The following is a 22,094-nucleotide window of genomic DNA, read 5'->3' on the forward strand; positions in this document are numbered from 1 at the left end:
CGGATTCGGGACTACTATAGAGGATTTAGTAAAAAGAAAGACGCCTATACTAGTTCTAGTTAATATTAGCTAATTTATTCTAGGTTACTCCTTATCGGAGCCTATTTTTAGTTATATTTTATATATTTATAGCCTAGATAGGTATTAAACTTAGGACTTTATATATTTCTAGAATAATATAGCCGATAAGTTACTAGTTCTATTTAGGTATTAGTAACTATATAAAAGAGCGTAATAAGGGCTAAATTAAATATTAGAAAGGAAAGAAATATAGTAGTAAATATAGGTATCCGTATTATTTACTAGTATCGATATTAATATTAGGGGCTAGATAAACGTGCGTTCCGGTCCTAAATAGGAAATTTTAAATAGACTCTAGTTACGATTTTTATTATAGATTTAAACGAATTAGGCTCTACTCGAGCTTCCTATTAATAAGGTTAAGGTACTATAGGAACTACTCGTACTACTATTACGCTAGAGCCTTAGTTAGCCCGTCTATAGGTATCTAATTAGTTAGGATCTACTTAATATAAACGTTATCGTATTAAATATATTCTCTAAGCTAATACTAATAAATATTAATATACTTAAGCTTCGTTAATAAGAGCTAAGTAGTCTTCTTTATTAGGCTAACTATTTAGGTATTATTATAGTAAATCTCGTACGTTTGGCTAATTAGACTGGGGCCGAGTCCGGGTTTTTTACCCGGACCGGCCCGGTCCGACCCGATCGGGTCGAGTCGGTATTAGGCTTTTTTTAGACTCGGTCCGACCCGGCGAGCCGGGTTAAGGCTTAGAACCCGGCCCGTCGAGTCGGGTTGAGGCTTAAAATATTCTAACTCTCTGAATAGGGAAGCTAAGTAAATAAAAATAGAATCTTTAGAAAGCTCTATTAATTCTCTATTAAATAAGGTTATTAGTAGTTTAATACTATTTAAATTAAGCTCTCTAGCTAAATTTTAAAGAAAGTATACTATTTTTAGAACTATATCTTAATATAAAGCTAGAGCCTCTAATACTAATAATTTTAAAACGTAAATAGCCTTATTTTATAGAGAATTAATAGAGCTTTTAACTAATAATATTTTTATTCGCTTAGCCTTCCTATTTAGGAAGATATTACTATTAGTAATAGAAAGTTAAAAACCCGGGTTTTTTACCCGACTCGACGCGGTCCGGCCCGGCCCGACCCGTGCTAAGAATTTATTAGTACCGACCCGATCGGGTCGGTAGTTTAAAGGCCAAAACCCGGCCCGACCCGGTACCGACCCCAGTCTATGGCTAATATTAAGTTTTACTTAATTAAATAGGCGCTACTACTAGATTATCTAGACTATAGTATACGATAGCGAGGTAAGTTTAGCTTCTATTATTAATATTATAACCGTTTATTAAAGCGTTACCTTCTAGTTAATAGGTCTACTAAATAGCTTAAAAAGGTATCCTTCCGAGCTTTATCTTATTAGGTTATCGTCTATAAACGCTACGTTACTTAAGGCTTTAAATACTTGACGTTTTTTAGAGAATTTATAGAGATAATTAGTAGTATATTTAATAAATAGGTCTTTAGTATCTCGTAGGTAATAGATTAGTCTATTAACCTATACTGTATATAATAGTAAAGGATTTTTTAAGAATTAAGCGAGCCTACTCGTTATAAATGCAATATTTAGTCTAGTAGTAATTACGGTATATAGAATAGATCTAATCTTCTATTAGAACTCTTATATCTAGCTCTACGTTATCTAGCCGTTAAAAGGTTCTAATTTCTATTTTTTCACTAACGGGGTTAGGGCCTTAAGTATATATTATAGATTATAACATTCTATAATCTTATTAATATATATTCGTTAATTTAACCAGATTTTTCCTATATTCTTGTCTCGTTAAATATTAATATTTAGGAACTACTTAACGTTCCTAATACTCTTAATCTTAAATCTTACTATTAGTTTACTTATAACCTATTTAGCGTATCTACTATATCTATATTACTAGATAATAATAATATTACCTACAAAGAAGAATAGAAGAACTTTACCGTCTATTAGAAGGTAGGGTTCGTTAGGAATAGGTTTAAGCCCTAGTTCTAAGAGTATATTAGTAAGGGTATTTAATTAGAGTAATAGAGACCTTTATAGGCTATATAGGGCTAGATATAGCTTTATAATATATCCGTTCTCTTAGAATTTATTAGAGAACTTATAGTAAATTTCTTCGTTAAGGTAGATATTTAGGAAGGCGTTTACCGCGTCTCTCTACTACTATTCGAGACTAAATACTATAACTACTAAGATAAGTACTCTTATTATTCTAGAAGCTAGTATTACTACGTAGGTATCTAAGTTCCCTATAATCTATATATCTCCCCTTATATAGAGACGTACTTTATATTTTTTAAAATAGCCGTTTCTATTAAATTTATATACGAAGACCTATTATAACGGTAATACTTACTTACCTTAAGGTTAGATTACCTTTAAGAATATGCCTCGTCCCCTTATCTTTTCCTATTTAACTTAGGCTACCTTTATAAATTCGTCCTTTCCCGGGTATTTAAGTATCTTATTCTAGTTTTTTAGTAGCGGAGGTAGAGCAAACTAGTAAGATATTATTTAGTTAATTAGTTTATAAGGACGTAGGGTTCCTATATAGAATACTATATATAAATATATTAGCGGAGGTTCTAAAGCTATATAAAGACTAGCTACTCTACAAGAAGGCTTTCTCTACTTTAGATAATCAATAATATATTCTAGTAATAGGTCTACTATTGATTCTAGCCTTAATAATAACGGACGTACTATTATTAGAACTTCTAGCTATTAAGGCTATTAAGGCTTAATTAGAGTTTATTCCTATTTAGATCTAATATCTATTTCTATTTAATATTAAGCCTCCGGCTTAGGAGTTAGTTCTAGTAATACTAGTTACGTTTAAACTAGTTCTAACTAGAACTATGGGTTTATATTAACTTACGGCTCTTTTTCTACTAGGGCTTAAGGTATAGGTTTAGGAACTAGTAGTACTTAGGCTTATAATACCTTAAGTATAGGAGTTAGCTCTTCTAGAGGTATTTAGGCTATATTACTATTATTTATTATAATATCGATTTATTCTACTATCTCTTCGGTTCTCTTACGTAATTAAAGACTTAGCGGCTTTTCGTCTAAGTTAAATATTTTAGTCTTATTAAAGACTATATCTCTAGATCGAATTATACGTCTTAGGTGCGGTATCTAGATTCTAAAGATATTCGTTAAGTTATAACTAGTAAGGTACCTAATATAAGCTCGTAGAGTAACCTTTTTACCCCTAGTAACTTTAGGATTTTAAATATAAGCCTTGTATCTAATAACTTATAGATACGCTAGTAATATTAACTTTAGAATATAAGCCTTATCCGTTCCCTTCTTCTTAAGGTATTTAATTAGGCTTAAAAGAGGTAATTTTTAATCTAAAGACTACGTTAGCAGCCTATTCGTAATATAGGCTGTAGTTTTGATAACCTCTGGCTATATTTCCTTAAGGAACTTTACTTCTATTCGTAGTATCCTAGTTAGTAAGGTTAATATCCCGCTAGAGCGTTCTATAGGCCTATTTTACTCGAGTATATACTCTACCGAGTATTTAATTATTATTCCTTCGTCCCTTACCTAGTCTCTAAATTTAGTAGTTAGAGAACGTTCGACGTTAATTTAGATAATAAGAACTCGGTACCTAAATTAGTACTTAATATAGGTAACCTTACCCTTAATAGAGCGTAAGATTATTCCTTTTAATATTATATAGTCTACTTTGTACTATTTAGTTACTTCGTAGAAGTAGTAAGCTATCTATTGGTCCTAGTTATATCTAGCGGGTTTAATATATATTAGGTTAACGTATAGACGTTAGAACAGAGCTATTACTCTTAATTCGGGAATACGGCGTAAGATCTACCTTTTTAACTTTAATACTCTATAGGATTAATAGATTGGTACGGGTTCGCCCTTTTCTAGAGCTTTTAGCTAGACGATCTCTATATCGTCTAATAGTTTTTTAATATACTTTAGAACTTTATTATTTAGGTGTTCTAACCGCTAGTACTATATTATTTTATTTATAACGTTCGATTTCGAAGCTCGCGATAATAATAAGAATACTAATATTTCTAGAGCTCGGGCTAAGCGTTTAGAATTATTAAATTTAACTACCCTTATTCTATATATTCTATTCGTTACTATAACCTCCTTTCTAGACTTCTTATACCTTATTTAACCCGTTTCGATATTAAAAGTATATCTAGCCTTATCTAGAGGTTCGTCTATAAGTAGATTTATATAGAATCTAGAAATATATAGAGTCTATTTAAGGATAACCTTAAATTTTATTCCTTTAGGGCTTATTATCTAGATTCGAGCGTTACTTCGTCCTATTACTTTTATTATATTATTACTAGTAAGGACTTTATTATTAAATAACTCTATAGTAAGGAACCTATTTCTATCGTTAACTATATAGTTAGTAGCTATAGTATCGTATACTATACTATTTCTTAGGTAGTAGCTCGATATTTGGCTATATACTAATACTACGTTGGATTCTACTATAAGTAGTACTATAGGATAGAAGTCCTCGTCGTCCTATCTCTAGTTAGTTACTATAAGGTTGGCCGCGCCCTATTCCTTTTCCTTCTTTTTGTTGAACTCCTTACTTCATTATCTTAACCTCTTAACCCCTTTTTTAACCCTTAGATTCTTTAAGGCTTCTTCTACCTTCTTCTTCTTCTTAGGTGTAAGGGGTTGGACCCCTATTCCCTTCTCGGGTCACCGCGCGCTCTGTAATTAACGAGGCAGTAAGGCCTGTCTGGAGATACTATCACTAGACTCTCCCTTTTACTCTCGCGTACGTGACCCTTAACACGGTTATATAACCTTAACGCCTAGAGCTATAGCTCTATCCCCTATCACCGACTTCCTTCCTTTTCCCCTTTCTTCTTCTTCTCTATATATTTTGTCTTCGACTTACGGATACCCTTAATTAGTTAAATAGAACTCTCTTCGGCCGTTAATATTATAAAATATATTATTATATTGGTCTTATTAGTTATATTGGTTATATTGGACATATTGGTCATATTAGATATATTGGTTATATTGGATATATTGATTATATTAGACACATTGGTTATATTAGATATATTAGGTACATCGAGTACATAGAAGATATTAGAAACATTAGTATAGAAATATTAGAATAGAAGATTAGAACGCAATAGATATAGTAGAAGGCCAACGTTAGGGCTAGGAGAATAATAGAAATAGATAGTAGAATAGTAACTAGCCACCGAGTTAGTTAGGAGCTTTTTTAGAGTAGTAGAGTACCCTTATAGAGAGGTAGACGGAGTAGATTAGAACCTTAATAGCGTAGCTAGCCACGCTAAGAGAGAGGGTATAGGAGTAGGGGATACCCCTAGTAGTATATCTTACCCCCTAAGCCTCACCGGCCCTCTCGATATAGATACTACTATACCCTAATCGGCTAAAACCCGCCTTACTAAATATAGAGAAGTTTAGTAGGGAAAGACTATTAGACTATCTATTATAGAGGATAGAAGTTAACGCTAAACTTATAGTAGATAGAGAGTTAATTAGGGGCCCTAGCTAGCGAGTATAGTATATTTTCTCTCGACTAGAAGGAGTAGTAGTAAGGAGAGTCCTTCCCTAGATAGAGCGTAACTAGTACGACTCAAGCTAGTTTATACTAGTATATTTCTATACTTATCTAAACTACCTTTTCGTCGACCTAGCTCGGTAGAAGAAGGCTAGGCGGCGGGTATATACTATATGCTAAGGGAAGCGAGTACTAGCTAAGTTTCTTATAGAATTTGATTAAGTTATTATAGAAGTAGGAGGCTATACTTAAGACGATATAGTAAAGATAAAAGTACTATAGATAGCCCTAGACCCTAAGCTCCTAGAGTATATAATTAGAGTAGATACCCCCGAGTCCTATAAGGACTACTACTCCCTCCTTAGGCGAACGGATAATAGGTCTAGAGAGGTATAGTAAGTAGCCTAGGTCTAGCGTATTAGGCTCCAAAGTTATAGAGTATAGAGCTCTTAGAACTAGTAGCCCCGCGCTCTCGCCCTAGTAGTCCCTCGAGGGGACTCTATAGATATTAATAGTACTACCTAGAAGCTAGCTCGCTATACTAAGTAGGCGTCGCCTAAAGAGAGGGAAAAGTATAGATAGAGCTGTAGGTACCTACGCTACGGAGGCGTAGGCTACTTCGTCGTAGCTTACCCTTATCTACCGCCACGCCTAATAATATAGATTATAGATATAACTCTAGCGGCGTCGAGACTACCGCTAGATCTAAAAGAGGAGGAGGACGCCAACTACTTAGGCTAAGGAAAAGACTAGCTCCTATATTAAAGCATATATAGGAGCCCCGAGAAGATATACTATAAGAATAATAAAGGTTCTAGAAAGGAAAGATAGAAAGTCTATATATCGTTATAGATACTATAGTAAATTAAACCGCTATAGCTAGAACTATAATAGATACTAGCTATAGAGCCTATAGAGTAATAATATTAGCCTTTACTAGAAAATAGCGTATTAAGCGTATTCTAATTATACTACGTATACTCTTTAGTATAAATAGACCAACGGGCGAGACGATAATAGAAGTAGAGTATATAACCCTAAATATTATAAGTAACTAATAGGAGTGTATATTTATATATATCCTACCGTAGGTAGTAGAGTACGATATTATATTAGAAAGGGGTTAGATAGTAGATTAGGACGCCTTATTAGAAAAATAGACGAGGATATTAGTTTTTAATCGAATAGGGGTTAGAGTAGAGGTAGGAGATATATAGAGGAAAATAGATATAAAGGAAATTTTAGCCGTAGCCTTTAGCTACTTATATAGGAGAGTAAGGAGGGAGAAGGCGTAAAAGGGAGACCTCGATAAGTAGGAGGTAGAGTACTATCTACGAATAACGTTAGAATCTATCTAGTAAAGACCTTACTAGACGGCTCCTAGCGAGTCTATAGAACAAGGTATATAAGCACCAACAAGGCCGGTCTAGCGATATTATCACTAGACGGCTCCTAGCGAGTCTATAGGATAAGGTATATAAGTACTAATAAGGCCGGTCTAGCGATACTATTACTAGACGGCCCCTATCGAGCCTACTATATAGAGTACGCTATACGTATAAGTAATAATAAAGCCTATCTATAGAAGTCTTTACTAGATAGCTCCTATCGAAATATTCGCAGCGAGTATAGTAGATATCGAGAAGGCTCTAAAGGTAAAGCTATAGACGGATTCTAGAATAAAGCTACCGCCGTAGTATTATAAATACCTAGATATATTCGACTAGAAGGTAGTAAAAACGCTATCTCTATATAGATTAGGTATCGATTATAAGATTAAGCTAGTCGAATAGAATAAATAAGGAAATAAACTAAAGATCCCCTAGGGCCCCCTCTATAATATATCTAGAGGCGAGCTATTAGTACTTCGGAAAACCCTTACGGAACTACTAGAGAAAGGGTTTATCCGCGTAAGTAACTCACCTACGGCCGCCTCTATACTATTTACTAAGAAGCTAGGAGAAGGACTAAGGTTCTATATTAACTATAGGGGCCTAAATAAGATCACCCGGAAGGATAGATACCCCCTTCCTCTAATAAATAAGATACTATAGCGGATTTCGAAGGCGAAATAGTTTACTAAACTCGATATAATTACTACCTTTTATTAGCTTCGAATAGCGGAAGGATTAAAATAGATAATAGCGTTTAGAATATAGTATAGCCTATACGAATAGCTCGTAACTCTATTTAGTCTAGCTAATATACTAAGTATATTCTAATAATATATTAATTAGGTACTATAGGACTTCTTAGACGAATTCGTATTAGCCTATATTAATAATATCTTAATTTTTATAGAAGGGCCCCTCGAGGAATATAGAGCGTAGGTAAAGAGAGTACTCTAGAAACTAAGAGAGGTAGGACTATCTATTAATATTAATAAGAGCGAATTTAAAGTTACTTCTACTAAGTATCTTAGGTTTATTATTAATACTAAAGAAGGAATTAAGATAGACCCCGCGAAGGTTAATACTATTCTAAACTAGTAAGTACTATAATTAGTAAAAAGGGTACGAGGGTTTCTAGAATTTATAAACTTTTATTAGAGATTTATAAAGGACTTCTTAAGGATAGCAACCCCCTTAATAGAACTTACTAAGAAAGATACCGAGTTTAAGTAGACGTTAGAGACTAATATAGCCTTTAATAAACTTAAGAAGAAATTTATAGCCGAGCCTACCCTTTTATAATTTAACCTAGAATAGAAGACTATACTAGAAACTAACTCTTCCGGATATATAGTAGAAGGTACCTTAATATAGTATAATAACGAGGGCCTTCTTTACCCCTACGTCTTCTACTTAAAAAGGAACTCCCCGGCCGAGTATAACTACGAGATCTATAATAAGGAACTACTTATAATTATTTAGTACTTAGAAGAATAGGAAGTAGAACTCCTAGTAGTTAGCTCTTTTAGAATTCTAATAGATTATAAGAACTTAGAGTACTTTATAATAGTCTAACGGCTAATAGAGCGATAAATAAGATAGGTAGAATTTCTAAGCTAGTTTAACTTTAAGATAATCTATCGACTAGAGATTCTAAACTTAATAGTAGATATACTCTCGCGGAGGGAGTAGAATATACCTAAAGATATATTAGATAAATAGTTAGTCTATAGAGAGGTAAAACTACTAAAGGATAAATAGATCGATATAAGTAATAGTAGTAAAAAAGACCTCCCTAGTATTAGTATTAAGCTCTTCGCGAAGCCCGAAGTATATATACTACCTATAGTACCTAATAGTAGACTATTAAGGTACTCTAGTAATAGTATTACGCCCTTTAGAACTAGAGGCTATTACTAGACTAGCTTTAAGACCGACGAACTACGGAGTATTTAAAAGAATATATAGAGAAATAACCCTATTATACTAATACTAGAATAAGCGGTATAGGAGAAGAGAGTAAGGTTCCTCGTCTACCTCGGGGTAAAGGTATTAATAACGGAGTACTCTCTAGTACTAAACGGCGAACTACTCTAGAGAGGGAGGAGGTAGATACCTAATAGCGAACTACTATAGATAAGAATAATATAAGATACCTATAACTCTATACTTAGTAGCTACCTAGGAAGAGAGGTTATAACCGCCCTAGTAGGTAGATAATTCTACTAGCTAGGCTACGCGAGAGATATTAGATAGTTCCTATAGAACTACGCGACCTATAGAGCCTTAAACTCCTAGAAGAACTAAAGATAAGAATTATTTAAGCCTCTACCCGTACTAAATAGATTATAGAGTAAACTCTCTATAGACTTTATTACTAACCTCCCAAAGAGCTAGCGCTATACTACTCTATTAGTAATAATAGATAGGCTAAGTAAAGGGGTTATACTAGAACCTTGCGAGAAGATAGACGCCGATACTATTATTAAGATCTTTATTAGAATAATATATAGGTAGCACGGACTACCACGGGCTATAGTTATAGATTATAGAATATAGTTTACTAGAGCGCTTTAGACTCGAATTTATTAAGTCCTAGAGATAAGGAGGCGCCTATTGACTACGTAGTACCTAGAGACGAACGGTTCTACTAAGAGGATAAACTAGATAGTAGAGGCCTACCTATAGAAGTATATAAACTACCTATAGAACGACTAGTATAACTAGCTCCCCTTAGTAGAGCTCGCGATTAATAACTAAGATATAGCGGCTACGGGCGTATCCCCCTTCTTCCTAGAGTATAGGTACTATCTAGACGTAGTAGATTTTCTAGAAGACCTAATAGTAGGAGCTTCTAACTTAAGGAGCCCTATCTAACGAGCGGATACTATCTTATATAAGCTAAAGTTAACTAGCAAATAGATATAGGCTTTAATAGCGGCCGCCTAATAGGAGTAATAGGATTTTATAAATAGGTTTAGGGACCCAGGCACGTAGTATAAAGTAGGGGATTATATATAGCTAGATTTATAGAATATTAAGACGGACCGACCCTCTAAGAAGCTTAACGCGAAATATAGAAAGTTTAGAGTCTTAGAGAGAATTAGAAGCCACGCTTACCGCCTAGATACCCCCGGGACGATATATAATATATTCTATATAAATCTACTCCGTTCTATAGCCTTAGACCTACTACCTTCGTAGTAAGTATAGGCCTAGCGACTATCTAGAATAGTTAGCGAGGATAGGGAGTCTAAAGAATTCGAGGTCGACTAGATAGTAAAAGAACGGACTAGAAAGGGATAATAGTAGCTACTAGTAAAGTAGATAGGCTAGGATAAGTTAACCTAGGAACTAGCCTCGGCGCTATAGGAGACTGCCGCCCTCGACGCTTTCGAAGCGAGAACTAGAAGGGGGGTGTAATATAAGGGGTTAGACCTCTATTCCCTTCTTAGGTCACCGCGCGCTCTATAATTAACGAGGTAGTAAGGCCTATCTAGAGATACTATTACTAGACTCCCCCTTTTACTCTCGCGTACGTGACCCTTAATACGGTCACATAACCTCAACGCCTAGAGCTATAGCTCTATCCCCTATCACCGACTTCCTTCCTTTTCCCCTTTCTTCTTCTTCCCTATATGTTTTGTCTTCGACTTACGGATACCCTTAGTTAGTTAAATAGAACTCTCTTCGGCCGTTAACATTAGGGTTCGGTATCTAGTCCTTTAGTCTAGTATATTCTTCTAGGTAATAGTACTCGTTATACTAGTATATTTCTCTATAAATATAGGTTAGATGTTAACGGCCGAAGAGAGTTCTATTTAACTAACTAAGGGTATCCGTAAGTCGAAGACAAAACACATGGGGAAGAAGAAGAAAGGGGAAAAGGAAGGAAGTCGGTGAAGGGGGATGGAGCTATAGCTTCAGGCGTTGAGGTCATATGACCGTGTTAAAAGTCACGTACGCGAGAGTAAAAAGGGGGAGTCTAATGATAGTATCTCCAGACAGGCCTTACTACCTCGTCGATTACGGAGTGTGCGATAACCCGAGAAGGGAATAGAGGTCTAACCCCTTATATTACGCCCCCCTTCTAGTTCTTACTTCGAAAGCGTTAAGGGCGGCGGTCTCCTATAGCGCCGAGGCTAGTTCCTAGGTTAGCTTATCTTAGCCCGTCTACTTCACTAGTAGCTGCCGTTATCTCTTTCTAGTCTATTCCTTTACTATCTAGTCGACCTCGAATTCTTCGGGCTCCCCGTCCTTACTAACTATTCTAGATAGTCGCTAGGCCTATACTCGCTACGAAGGTAGTAGGTCTAAGGCTATAGGACGGAGTAGATTTATATAGAATATATTATATATTGTCCTAGAGGTATCTAGGCGATAAGCGTAGCTTCTAATCCTCTCTAAGACTCTAAACTTTCCGTATTTCGCGTTAAGCTTCTTAGAGGGTCGATCCGTCTTAATATTCTATAAATCTAACTATATATAATCCCCTACTTCGTACTACATGCCTAGGTCCCTAAACCTATTTACAAAATCCTATTACTTCTATTAGGCGGCCGCCATTAAAGCCTATACCTATTCGCCAGTTGACTTCAGCTTATATAAGATAGCGTCCGCTTGTTAAATAGGGCTCCTTAAGTCAGAAGCTCCTGCCGTTAGGTCTTCCGGAAAATCCACTATATCTAGATAGTACCTATACTCTAGGAAGAAGGGGGATACGCCCGTAGCTACTGTATCTTAGTTATTAATCGCGAGCTCTACTAAGGGGAGCTAGTTATACTAGTCGTCCTATAGGTAGTTTATATACTTCCGTAGGTAGGCCTCTACTATCTAGTTTATCCTCTTAGTAGAACCGTCCGTCTCCGGGTACTACGCGGTCGATAGACGCCTTTTTATCCTTAGGACTTAATAGATTCGAGTCTAAAGCGCTCTAGTAAACTATATTCCGCAATCCGTAACTATAGCCTATAGTAATCCGTGCTGCCTATATATCGTTCTAATAAAGATCTTAGCAATAATATCGGCGTCTATCTTCTCGCAAGGTTCTAGTATAACCCCTTTACTTAACCTATCTATTATTACTAATAGGGTAGTATAGTACTAGCTCTTTAGAAGGTTAGTAATAAAGTCTATAGAGAGTTTACTCTACAATCTATCCGGTATAGGTAGGGGCTTAAGTAATCCTTATCTTCGGTCCTTCTAGGAGTTTAAGGCTCTATAGGTCGCGTAGTTCTGTAGGAACTATCTAATATCTCTTACGTAGCCTGGCTAGTAGAATTATCTACCTACTAGGGCGGTTATAACCTCTCTTCCTAGGTAGCCACTAAGCACAGAGTCGTGGGTATCTTGTACTATTCTTGTTCGTAGTGGTTCGCTATCGGGTACCTACCTCCTCCCTCTCTAGAGCAGTTCGCCATTTAGTACTAGAGAGTACTCTATTATCGATACCTTTACCCCGAGGTGGACGGGGAACCTCGCTCTCTTCTCCCGTACCGCTTGTTCTAGTACTAGTATAACGAGGTTATTTCTCCGTACGTTCTCCCAAATACTCCGTAGTTCGTCGGTCTTAAGGCCAGTCTAATAATAGTCTCTAGTTCTAGAGGGCGTGATACTATCACTAGGGTGCCTTAATAGCCTACCGTTAGGCGCTATAGGTAGTATATATACTTCGGGCTTCGCGGAGAGCTTAATACTTGTAAGGGGTTGGACCCCTATTCCCTTCTCGGGTCACCGCGCGCTCCGTAATCGACGAGGCAGCAAGGCCTGTCTGGAGATGCCATCACCAGACTCCCCCTTTTTACTCTCGCGCACGTGACCCTCAACACGGTCACATGACCTCAACGCCTGAAGCTATAGCTCCATCCCCCATCACCGACTTCCTTCCTTTTCCCCTTTCTTCTTCTTCCCCATGTGTTTTGTCTTCGACTTACGGATACCCTTAGTTAGTTGAATAGAACTCTCTTCGGCCGTTAACATTACAAAACACATCATTATATTGGTTATATTGGTTACATTGGACACATTGGTCATATTGGATACATTGGTTATATTGGACACATTGGTTACATTGGACACATTGGTTACATTGGACACATTGGTTACATTGGACACATTGGGTACATCGAGTACACAGAAGATATTGGAAACATTGGTATAGGAACATTGGAATGGAAGATTGGAACGCAATGGATACAGCGGAAGGCCAACGTCAGGGCCAGGAGAACAATGGAAATGGACAGCAGAATAGTAACCAGCCACCGAGTTGGTTAGGAGCTTTTCTAGAGCAGCAGAGTACCCTTATGGAGAGGCAGACGGAGCAGATCAGAACCTTAACAGCGCAGCTAGCCACGCTGAGAGAGAGGGTACAGGAGCAGGGGACACCCCTAGTAGCACATCTCACCCCCCAAGCCTCACCGGCCCCCTCGATACAGACACCACCACACCCTGATCGGCCAAAACCCGCCTTACCAAACGCGGAGAAGTTCAGTGGAGAAAGACTATTGGACTATCCATCATGGAGGATGGAAGTCAACGCTAAACTTACAGTGGATGGGGAGTCAATTGGGGGCCCTAGCCAGCGAGTATGGTATATTTTCTCCCGACTAGAAGGAGTAGCAGCGAGGAGAGTCCTTCCCTGGGTAGAGCGCAACCAGTACGACCCAAGCCAGTTTACACCAGCACATTTCTGTGCTTACCTGGACCACCTTTTCGTCGACCCAGCTCGGCAGGAGAAGGCCAGGCGGCGGGTGTACACTATACGCCAAGGGAAGCGAGCACTGGCTGAGTTTCTTGCAGAATTTGATCAAGTTATTATGGAAGCAGGAGGCCACACTTGGGACGACACAGCAAAGATAGGAGCACTGCAGATGGCCCTAGACCCTAAGCTCCTAGAGTATATGATTGGAGTAGATACCCCCGAGTCCTACGAGGACTACTGCTCCCTCCTTAGGCGAACGGATGATAGGTCTAGAGAGGCACAGCGAGTGGCCCAGGCCCAGCGCATCGGGCTCCAAGGTTACAGAGCATGGAGCTCTCAGAACCAGCAGCCCCGCGCTCTCGCCCCAGCGGTCCCTCGAGGGGACCCTATGGATATTGACAGCACCGCCCAGAAGCCAGCTCGCCGTGCTAAGTGGGCGTCGCCTGAAGAGAGGGAAAAGCGTAGGCAGGGCCGTAGGTGCCTACGCTGCGGAGGCGCAGGCCACTTCGTCGCAGCTTGCCCTTACCTGCCGCCACGCCCAACAACACAGGTCACAGATGTGACCCCGGCGGCGTCGGGACCACCGCCAGACCTAGAAGAGGAGGAGGACGCCAACTACTCGGGCCAGGGAAAAGACTAGCTCCTGTGTTAAAGCGCACACAGGAGCCCCGAGAAGATATACTGCAAGAATGGCAAAGGTTCCAGAAAGGAAAGATGGAAAGTCCACACATCGTTGTAGATGCTATAGTGAATCAAACCGCTGTAGCTAGAACTATGATAGATACTGGCTGTAGAGCCTATGGAGTAATAACATCAGCCTTTGCCAGGAAGCAGCGTATTAAGCGTATTCCAATCACACCACGTGCACTCTCCGGTGTGAATGGACCGACGGGCGAGACGATAACAGAAGTAGGGTACATGACCCTAGATATCGCGGGCAACCGACAGGAGCGTGTGTTCATGTATATCCTGCCGCGGGCAGCAGGGTACGACATTATATTGGGAAGGGGTTGGATGGCGGATCAGGACGCCTCATTGGAAAAACAGACGAGGACATTGGTTTTTAATCGGACAGGGGTTAGAGTAGAGGTAGGGGACATGCAGAGGAAAATGGATATAAAGGAAATTTCAGCCGCAGCCTTTAGCTGCTTATACAGGAGAGCAAGGAGGGAGAAGGCGCAAAAGGGAGACCTCGATGAGCAGGAGGCAGGGTGCCGTCCACGAACAACGTCAGAATCTATCTGGCGAAGACCTCACCAGACGGCTCCCAGCGAGTCTGTAGGACAAGGTGCACAAGCACCAACAAGGCCGGTCTGGCGATGCCATCACCAGACGGCTCCCAGCGAGTCTGTAGGACAAGGTGCACAAGCACCAACAAGGCCGGTCTGGCGATGCCATCACCAGACGGCCCCTATCGAGCCCACTGCACAGAGTACGCTGTGCGCACAGGTGACAACAGAGCCTGTCTGTGGAAGTCTTCACCAGACAGCTCCTGTCGAAATATTCGCAGCGAGCATGGCGGACATCGAGAAGGCTCTAAAGGTAAAGCCACGGACGGATCCCAGAACGAAGCTACCGCCGCAGTATTACGAGTACCTGGACGTGTTCGACCAGAAGGTAGCAGAAACGCTGTCCCCACATAGACCAGGCATCGATCACGAGATCGAGCTAGTCGAACAGGACGAACGGGGAAACAAGCCAAAGATCCCCTGGGGCCCCCTCTACAACATGTCCAGAGGCGAGCTATTGGTGCTTCGGAAAACCCTTACGGAACTACTAGAGAAAGGGTTTATCCGCGTGAGCAACTCACCTGCGGCCGCCCCTGTACTGTTTGCCAAGAAGCCAGGAGGAGGACTGAGGTTCTGCGTTGACTATAGGGGCCTAAACAAGATCACCCGGAAGGATAGATACCCCCTTCCTCTAATAAATGAGACACTACAGCGGATTTCGAAGGCGAAATGGTTCACTAAGCTCGATGTGATTGCTGCCTTTCACCAGCTTCGGATAGCGGAAGGATCGGAATGGATGACGGCGTTTAGGACACGGTACGGCCTATACGAATGGCTCGTAACCCCATTTGGTCTAGCTAATGCACCGAGCACATTCCAACGATATATCAACTGGGTACTACGGGACTTCCTGGACGAATTCGTATCAGCCTATATTGACGATATCTTGATTTTCACAGAAGGGCCCCTCGAGGAACACAGAGCGCAGGTAAAGAGAGTGCTCCAGAAACTAAGAGAGGCAGGACTACCTATCGATATTAATAAGAGCGAATTCGAAGTTACTTCTACTAAGTATCTCGGGTTTATTATCGATACTAAAGAAGGAATCAAGATGGACCCCGCGAAGGTTAACGCTATTCTGGACTGGCAAGCACCGCAATCGGTAAAAGGGGTGCGAGGGTTCCTAGGGTTCGCAAACTTTTATCGGAGATTTATAAAGGACTTCTCAAGGATAGCGGCCCCCTTAACGGAACTTACTAAGAAGGATGCCGAGTTTAAGTGGACGTCAGAGGCTGATGCGGCCTTTAATGAACTCAAGAAGAAATTTGTGGCCGAGCCTACCCTTTTGCAATTTGACCCGGAACAGGAGACTATACTAGAAACTGACTCTTCCGGATATGTGGTGGGAGGCACCTTAATGCAGTACGACAACGAGGGCCTTCTTCGCCCCTGCGCCTTCTACTCAAAAAGGAACTCCCCGGCCGAGTGTAACTACGAGATCTATGACAAGGAACTACTCGCAGTTATCCGGTGCTTAGAAGAATGGGAAGCGGAACTCCTAGCAGTTGGCTCTTTTAGAATCCTAACAGACCATAAGAACCTGGAGTACTTTGCAACGGTCCGACGGCTAACAGAGCGACAGATGAGATGGGCAGAATTCCTGAGCCGGTTTAACTTCAAGATGATCTATCGGCCAGGGATCCTAAACTCGATGGCAGACGCGCTCTCGCGGAGGGAGCAGGATATGCCCAAAGACATATCAGACGAACGGTTGGCCTATAGAGAGGTAAAACTACTAAAGGATGAATGGATCGACACAAGTAATAGTAGTAAAGAGGACCTCCCTGGTATTGGCATCAAGCTCTCCGCGAAGCCCGAAGTATGTGTACTACCTATAGCGCCCAACGGTAGGCCATTAAGGCACCCTGGTGATGGCATCACGCCCTCTGGAACTGGAGGCCATCACCAGACTGGCCTTGAGACCGACGAACTGCGGAGTATTTGGGAGAACGCACGGAGAAATGACCCCGTTATACTGGCACTGGAACAAGCGGTACGGGAGAAGAGAGCGAGGTTCCCCGTCCACCTCGGGGTAAAGGCATCGATAACGGAGTGCTCTCTAGCACCAAACGGCGAACTGCTCTGGAGAGGGAGGAGGTGGGTACCCGATAGCGAACCACTACGGACAAGAATAGTACAAGATACCCACGACTCTGTGCTCAGTGGCCACCCAGGAAGAGAGGTTACAACCGCCCTAGTAGGTAGACAATTCTACTGGCCAGGCTACGCGAGAGATATTAGACAGTTCCTACGGAACTGCGCGACCTGCAGAGCCTCAAACTCCTGGAAGGACCGAAGACAAGGATTACTCAAGCCCTTACCCGTACCGGATAGATTGTGGAGTGAACTCTCTATGGACTTCATTACTGACCTCCCGAAGAGCCAGCGCTGCACTACCCTATTGGTAATAACGGATAGGCTAAGCAAAGGGGTTATACTGGAACCTTGCGAGAAGATAGACGCCGATACCGTCGCTAAGATCTTTATTAGGACGATATATAGGCGGCACGGACTACCACGGGCTATAGTCACGGATCGCGGAACGCAGTTTACCGGAGCGCTTTGGACTCGGATCTGTCAAGTCCTAGGGATAAGGAGGCGCCTATCGACCGCGTGGCACCCGGAGACGGACGGTTCCACTGAGAGGATGAACCAGACAGTAGAGGCCTACCTACGGAAGTACGTGAACTACCTACAGGACGACTGGCACGACTGGCTCCCCTCAGCAGAGCTCGCGATTAATAACCGAGATGCGGCGGCTACGGGCGTGTCCCCCTTCTTCCTAGAGCATGGGTACCATCTAGACGTGGTGGATTTTCCGGAAGACCTGACGGCAGGAGCTTCTGACTCAAGGAGCCCTATCCAACGAGCGGACGCCATCTTACACAAGCTGAAGTCAACTGGCGAATGGGCACAGGCTTCAATGGCGGCCGCCCAACAGGAGCAACAGGATTTTGTGAATAGGTTTAGGGACCCAGGCACGCAGTACGAAGTAGGGGATTATGTATGGCTAGATTTGCGGAATATCAAGACGGACCGACCCTCTAAGAAGCTTGACGCGAAATGCGGAAAGTTTAGAGTCTTAAAGAGGATCGGAAGCCACGCTTATCGCCTAGATACCCCCGGGACGATACATAATGTGTTCCATATAAATCTACTCCGTCCTGCAGCCTCAGACCCACTACCTTCGCAGCGAGTACAGGCCTGGCGACCACCTGGGATAGTTGGCGAGGACGGGGAGCCCGAAGAATTCGAGGTCGACCAGATAGTAAAGGAACGGACTAGAAAGGGACAACGGCAGCTACTAGTGAAGTGGACGGGCTGGGACAAGCCAACCTGGGAACCAGCCTCGGCGCTACAGGAGACCGCCGCCCTCGACGCTTTCGAAGCGAGAACCAGAAGGGGGGCGTAATGTAAGGGGTTGGACCCCTATTCCCTTCTCGGGTCACCGCGCGCTCCGTAATCGACGAGGCAGCAAGGCCTGTCTGGAGATGCCATCACCAGACTCCCCCTTTTTACTCTCGCGCACGTGACCCTCAACACGGTCACATGACCTCAACGCCTGAAGCTATAGCTCCATCCCCCATCACCGACTTCCTTCCTTTTCCCCTTTCTTCTTCTTCCCCATGTGTTTTGTCTTCGACTTACGGATACCCTTAGTTAGTTGAATAGAACTCTCTTCGGCCGTTAACAATAAATCTCTAATAAAAGTTTGCGAACCCTAGGAACCCTCGTACCCCTTTTACCGATTGCAGTGCTTACTAGTCCAGAATAGCGTTAACCTTCGCGGGGTCTATCTTAATTCCTTCTTTAATATCGATAATAAACCCAAGATACTTAGTAGAAGTAACTTCGAATTCGCTCTTATTAATATCGATAGGTAGTCCTGCCTCTCTTAGTTTCTAGAGCACTCTCTTTACCTACGCTCTATGTTCCTCGAGGGGCCCTTCTATGAAAATCAAGATATCGTTAATATAGGCTAATACGAATTCGTCCAGGAAGTCCCATAGTACCTAGTTGATATATCGTTGGAATATGCTCGATGTATTAGCTAGACTAAATGGGGTTACGAGCCATTCGTATAGGCTATACCGTGTCCTAAACGCCATTATCTATTCCGATCCTTCCGCTATCCGAAGCTAGTAAAAGGTAGCAATCATATCGAGCTTAGTGAACCATTTCGCCTTCGAAATCCGCTATAGTATCTTATTTATTAGAGGAAGGGGGTATCTATCCTTCCGGGTGATCTTGTTTAGGCCCCTATAGTTAACGCAGAACCTTAGTCCTCCTCCTAGCTTCTTGGCAAATAGTATAGGGGCGGCCGCAGGTGAGTTGCTCACGCGGATAAACCCTTTCTCTAGTAGTTCCGTAAGGGTTTTCCGAAGCACCAATAGCTCGCCTCTAGATATATTGTAGAGGGGGCCCTAGAGGATCTTTGGCTTATTTCCCCGTTCGTCCTGTTCGACTAGCTCGATCTCGTGATCGATACCTGGTCTATATAGGGACAGCGTTTCTGCTACCTTCTGGTCGAACACGTCCAGGTACTCGTAATACTGCGGCGGTAGCTTCGTTCTGGGATCCGTCCGTGGCTTTACCTTTAGAGCCTTCTTGATGTCCGCTATGCTCGCTGCGAATATTTCGATAGGAGCTGTCTGGTAAAGACTTCCACAGATAGGCTCTGTTGTCACCTGTGCGCACAGCGTACTCTGTGCAGTGGGCTCGATAGGGGCCGTCTGGTGATGGCATCGCCAGACCGGCCTTGTTGGTGCTTGTGCACCTTGTCCTACAGACTCGCTGGGAGCCGTCTGGTGATGGCATCGCCAGACCGGCCTTGTTGGTGCTTGTGCACCTTGTCCTACAGACTCGCTGGGAGCCGTCTGGTGAGGTCTTCGCCAGATAGATTCTGACGTTGTTCGTGGACGGCACCCTGCCTCCTGCTTATCGAGGTCTCCCTTTTGCGCCTTCTCCCTCCTTGCTCTCCTATATAAGCAGCTAAAGGCTGTGGCTGAAATTTCCTTTATATCCATTTTCCTCTACATATCCCCTACCTCTACTCTAACCCCTGTCCGATTAAAAACTAATGTCCTCGTCTGTTTTTCCAATAAGGCGTCCTGATCCGCCATCCAACCCCTTCCCAATATAATGTCGTACCCTGCTGCCCGCGGCAGGATATATATGAACACACGCTCCTGTCGGTTGCCCGCGATATCTAGGGTCATGTACCCTACTTCTGTTATCGTCTCGCCCGTCGGTCCATTCACACCGGAGAGTGCACGTGGTGTGATTGGAATATACTTAATACGCTACTTCCTAGCAAAGGCTGATATTATTACTCCATAGGCTCTACAGCTAGTATCTATTATAGTTCTAGCTATAGCGGTTTAATTCACTATAGTATCTACAACGATGTGTAGACTTTCTATCTTTCCTTTCTAGAACCTTTACTATTCTTGTAGTATATCTTCTCGGGGCTCCTGTGTGCGCTTTAACATAGGAGCTAGTCTTTTCCCTGGCCCGAGTAGTTGGCGTCCTCCTCCTCTTCTAGGTCTGGCGGTGGTCCCGACGCCGCCGGGGTCACATCTGTGACCTGTGTTGTTGGGCGTGGCGGCAGGTAAGGGCAAGCTGCGACGAAGTGGCCTGCGCCTCCGCAGCGTAGGCACCTACGGCCCTGCCTACGCTTTTCCCTCTCTTTAGGCGACGCCCACTTAGCACGGCGAGCTGGCTTCTGGGCGGTGCTGTTAATATCTATAGGGTCCCCTCGAGGGACCGCTGGGGCGAGAGCGCGGGGCTGCTAGTTCTGAGAGCTCCATGCTCTGTAACCTTGGAGCCCGATGCGCTGGGCCTGGGCCACTCGCTGTACCTCTCTAGACCTATCATCCGTTCGCCTAAGGAGGGAGTAGTAGTCCTCGTAGGACTCGGGGGTATCTACTCCAATTATATACTCTAGGAGCTTAGGGTCTAGGGCTATCTGCAGTGCTCCTATCTTTGCTATATCGTCCCAAGTGTGGCCTCCTACTTCCATAATAACTTGATTAAATTCTGCAAGAAACTTAGCTAGTGCTTGCTTCCCTTGGCGTATAGTGTACACCCGCCGCCTAGCCTTCTCCTGCCGAGCTGGGTCGACGAAAAGGTGGTCCAGGTAAGCACAGAAATGTGCTGGTGTAAACTGGCTTGGGTCGTACTGGTTGCGCTCTACCCAGGGAAGGACTCTCCTCGCTGCTACTCCTTTTAGTCGGGAGAAAATATACCATACTCGCTAGCTAGAGCCCCCAATTGACTCCCTATCTACTATAAGTTTAGCGTTAACTTCCATCCTCTATGATAGATAGTCCAATAGTCTTTCTCCACTAAACTTCTCCGCGTTTGGTAAGGCGGGTTTTGGCCGATCAGGGTGTGGTGGTATCTGTATCGAGGGGGCCGGTGAGGCTTGGGGGGTGAGATGTGCTACTAAAGGTGTCCCCTGCTCCTGTACCCTCTCTCTTAGCGTGGCTAGCTGCGCTATTAAGGTTCTGATCTGCTCCGTCTGCCTCTCCATAAGGGTACTCTGCTACTCTAGAAAAGCTCCTAACCAACTCGGTGGCTGGTTACTATTCTACTATCTATTTCTATTATTCTCCTAGCCCTGACGTTGGCCTTCCGCTGTATCTATTGCGTTCCAATCTTCCATTCCAATGTTCCTATACTAATGTTTCTAATATCTTCTGTGTACTCGATGTACCCAATGTGTCCAATGTAACCAATGTGTCCAATGTAACCAATGTGTCCAATATAACCAATGTATCCAATATGACCAATGTGTCCAATGTAACCAATATAACCAATAAGACCAATATAAGGATGTGTTTTGTAATATTAACGGCCGAAGAGAGTTCTATTTAACTAACTAAGGGTATCCGTAAGTCGAAGACAAAACACATAAGGAAGAAGAAGAAAGGGGAAAAGGAAGGAAGTCGGTAAAGGGGGATAGAGCTATAGCTTCAGGCGTTGAGGTCATGTAACCGTGTTGAGGGTCACGTGCGCGAGAGTAAAAAGGGGGAGTCTGGTGATGGCATCTCCA

Source organism: Microsporum canis, genomic scaffold (genome assembly GCF_000151145.1).
Source record: "Microsporum canis CBS 113480 supercont1.1 genomic scaffold, whole genome shotgun sequence".
NCBI classification, from domain to species: Eukaryota; Fungi; Ascomycota; class Eurotiomycetes; order Onygenales; family Arthrodermataceae; genus Microsporum; species Microsporum canis.